The sequence below is a fragment of the Otolemur garnettii genome, unplaced genomic scaffold, assembly GCF_000181295.1.
Source record: "Otolemur garnettii isolate 467f Iridium unplaced genomic scaffold, OtoGar3 scaffold00061, whole genome shotgun sequence".
NCBI lineage: Eukaryota > Metazoa > Chordata > Mammalia > Primates > Galagidae > Otolemur > Otolemur garnettii.
Window position 1 is genome coordinate 4661115 of NW_003852456.1, and position 4315 is coordinate 4665429.

The following is a 4315-nucleotide window of genomic DNA, read 5'->3' on the forward strand; positions in this document are numbered from 1 at the left end:
GGAACCGTCTTCTCATAGAAAGCAAAGTCAAACTGTACAAGTTGGGTCATGTCACTCCCTGGCTTAGAGCCTATGAGTAGTTTGCCAGTGTACTTTGTGGCATAAAAAGCAAACACTTTCTCTTACCCTACAAGGCCACCCATGTCTGGGAAGTCCACTTGCTAACTTCATCTCAGGCCGCCTCCCTACCGACAGCTTGTCAGCCGCATCGGCCTTTCTGTTCTTTGAACAACTCAGGTTTTCTCCAACATCAAGGCTTTGCACAGCCTAGTCCTGCCTCCCTCACGGTGGCCTCATGGTGACAAAGACCATGTCGTTCACCCCAGATCATGGGCCTGAACTTCATGTACCAATAAAGTCAGAAATCAGGAAATGACTAATAGAAAGATTCGATTTTTTGATAAAGGGTGTAGGAATGGGCAGAAAAAATAGATTCACAATTTTTACAAAGTAATCAGTTAACTAATTGTTTCAATTATTACCTATTGATGGCCACTGTCACATTGATTCTTCATTATGCAGGATAAAGCACCCAGCACTGAGCACCATGTATTTACTCATGTAATGACTATCCATTTATAGGTATTAACTGAATACCTATCACGTACCAGACCAGAGCTATACTCTGAGGATATGAACACAGGTAAGATACTCTAAGAGAGAAGAAATATGGTTATAAATATTTATGCTAAGATGTAAATAGGACATGTGACATAGGAATGGTGTAGAACAAATACATTTGGAACCAGGATGGGGCAGATTTGCAAAGGAGCTGAAATGGAAACAGGGTCTGTCTCAGGCTTCGAAGCATGAGGGAGGGCCGGGCGAGGTGGCTCATGCCTGTAATCTCAACACTCTGGAAGGTGGAGGCAGATGCAAGAGTAAGAGACCACCCTTAGCAAGAGTGAGACCCCCCTCTATACTAAAAGCAGAAAAATGAGCCAGGTGTAAGGTGTCTGTAGTCCCAGCTACTTGGAAGGCTAAGGCAGGAGGTTCACTTGAGCCCAGGAGTTTGAGGTTGCTGTGAGCTATGATGCCAGGGCACTCTACCAAGGGTGACAAAGTGAGACTCTGTCTCAAAAAAAAAGAAGAGAAAAAGCCTGAGGGAGGTGGAGGTGTCCGTATGATGGGATGTAGGCAGACAGCATTGCAAGAAGATGAAGAGGCCCAGTGAAGAGCAGGGAGGGCCCAACAAGGGCCGGGGACAGGTGGGGAGGTGAGGGTTTTGCAGAACACTGGGAGGTACAGTGCACTGGGCACTATCTAATCTGCTTCCGGGACATCAGAACAGACTAAGGCTGTGGTAGATGGAGGTGCTATCCCAGCATTCATTTCTCTGTTGGCATCTCCCCATGCTCATATCAGTGAGCAAGTTGTGTGGGCTCTAGGAAGCATTGCAGGTGATGGTTCAGTTTTCCGAGACTTGGTTATTAAGTAGGGTGCAGTTGACCCACTGTTGGCTCTTCTAGCTATTCCTGATATGTCATCTTTATCACGTGGTTACTTATTAATCTTCCCTGGACACTTTCAAACCTTTGTCACAACAAGAATCCCGCACCCCCATTAGATGCTGTGGAACAGATTCTTCCTACTTCAGTGCGTCTCCTGCATCATGATGATCCAGAGGTATTAGCAGATACCTGCTGGGCTATTTCCTACCTTACTGATGGCCCAAATGAACGGATTGAAATGGTTGTGAAAACAGGAGTTGTGCCCCAACTTGTGAAGCTTTGGGGAGCTACCAAATTGCCAATTGTGACTCCTGCATGAAGAGCCATAGGGAATATTGTCACTGGGACAGACGAATATGCTTAGGTTGTAATTGATGCAGGAGCACTTACTGTCTTTCCCAGCCTGCTGACCAACCCCCAAACTAACATTCAAAAGGAAGCTACATGGACAATGTCAAACTTCACAGCTGCCCGTCAGGACCAGATACAGCAAGTTGTAAATCATGGACTAGTCCCATTACTTGTTGGTGTTCTCTCTGAGGCAGACTTTAAGACACAAAAGGACGCCGTATGGGCTGTGACCAATGATACAAGTGGTGGAACAGTAGAACAGATTGTATACCTCGTTCATTGTGGCATAATAGAACCGTTGACGAACCTCTTAACTGCAAAAGATACCAAAATTATTCTGGTTATTCTGGATGCCATTTCAAATATCTCTCAGGCTGCTGAGAAACTAGGTGAAACTGAGAAACTTAGTATAATGATCGAAGAATGTGGAGGTTTGGACAAAATTGAAGCTCTACAAAACCATGAAAATGAGTCTGCGTACAAGGCTTCATTAAACTTGATTGAGAAGCATTTCTCTGTAGAGGAAGAGGAGGATCAAAATGTAGTCCCAGAAACTACCTCTGAAGGCTGTACCTTCCAAGTTCAGGGTGGGACTCCTGGGCCTTTTAAGTTTTAGATTGTATAGCTGAGGCACAAAGTTGTCGTGTACTGCGTTTGGTATAAGTTTGTCTTACTACTTCTCTACTACAAACTCCTTTTAAATGTAGTTTGTTATTGTAGCACTTTTTACAACAAAACTGTACTTGAACAGTTCCAAACTGTACATACATACTGTGTGGAGCCTGTCCTCTGAAAGGGTTCTTATTTCTATGTGGAATTTCATATCTTGCAGCGTCCTGTAAATAAAGATTAAAGTCTACCCTTTTCTTTACTTAAAAAAAAAAAAGAGTTGGAAGTACACAAACCTTTAGTGACTTGCCCAAGGTCACAGAGCTTTGTAATTAAACACCTGTTAGTGAGAAGAGCGGCATAAAATAGTGTTCTATTTTTTATCATGTAGAGAAGTTATAATATTTGTCACTGCTGTCTTATTTGTAAAATGACACTAATAATTCTACAGATTTCTTTTCTGGGAATACCACTACATTAAAAAAAAAAAAAAACCCACAAATGTTAGTGGTTCCATAGAGATAAAGGTGTTATTATTAATAAACTGTCTTTTGATTTATACTTCATTTTGTGTATCTTGAAAATATCAATAAAACAAATAGAAAATTAAATGGCAATAAAACGAATTTCTTTTTTCAATGTGTGTAAGCAGTGTGCAGTTCTTCAGAAGTTTCCTCCCCCAAAAGGAAGTCTTTTTACAAATGTCTCGGGGAAGAGACAGAATCCAACAAAGTCTTTTCAGTTTAATCAAAATATGAAATTTAACTAAATTAAGGTGATATAAGCTAGCCTTATATCAACTTGAAACAAATGGGTTTTTTCCATCCTTTAAATCAACCTATTATTTCTGATCTTAATTTTTCTTTAAGGTAAAATAAATGTGAATTGAAATGTAAAATTCAGTCCTTTCTTTTCTGACACTTGTCAGGGTCTTTGAAAACAAAAATCCCACTAACCTTATACCATTAGGGACCCTTTCCCCCCATCTTTAGAGTAAAGACAAGATAAAGAAAAAAGGAGAAGAATTTACGATACGATGTCTTTCTCATAAATTATTTAAAAATTTGAAGTTATGCTAAAAATCTTTTTGTAAGCCTTGGTCCACCATTTCTTTACTATGTTTTATAGTAGACAAATCATTTATTTCGTCTTTCAACTGCCATCCGTAACAATAATTTAAAACCAGCTAATAAACATTATGGTTTGTTAGAACTGCTACCGATTAAATCTTAAGTGTCTAATACATACAAATATAAACAGAATGTAATTAGAGCTATTTAAAGAACCCATTTTTAACTTAGATTAACCATACTTTCCATTTGCTGAGGATAAACACTCATAACTGAAACCCATTGCTGAGCAAGAAGCAATTACTTCAGTTTAAAATATTAATATGCACCGCCTTTTAAAAAGCCATGGAAAATCATTTATGTAGTGCTCTGTGCAGATTCAAGTCAGACCCCAAAGAAAGAATGGGCTGGCGTCCTGCGCCCTAATCGAGAAGCAATCAGCTGAGGCACTGCACGTCCTCACCCTTCACGAGGCCCATTAAACTCTCTGCTTCGATTAGCACAATTTCCAACACGATATTCCTGTATGTGTTGAAGTGTGATTTAAAACCACACACGCACACTCCGCAAGCAAGGGGAATTTTACTGTTGAAAAATCAACTTCATCAACCTGTTTCTAGGAATAACTGAGGCACATTTATAATCTCCACGTACAGCTTATTTCAGCATATTGAATAAAGACAGTCTGGGAGAGGAGGGAAGGCAGACACCCCACACACCTCCACTGCACATTTCTGGCCTAAAAATACACACAAAAATGTTTCGGGTCTGACTGAATGCAACTCACTCTACAATTCTGCCGCATTTTCTGTGGTACGGCAGGCTGACTGAGAA

The 4315-nt window shown here is 40.5% G+C and overlaps 1 pseudogene across 1 annotated transcript; it reads left to right on the top strand.

Annotated features, from left to right (window-relative positions):
- The first annotated feature begins 1267 nt into the window (after nt 1-1267).
- LOC100965523 lies at nt 1268-2453 on the top strand (annotated as a pseudogene). The gene has a single exon (XR_002774130.1). The product of XR_002774130.1 is annotated as an importin subunit alpha-1 pseudogene (transcript).
- Nucleotides 2454-4315: the final 1862 nt, after the last annotated feature.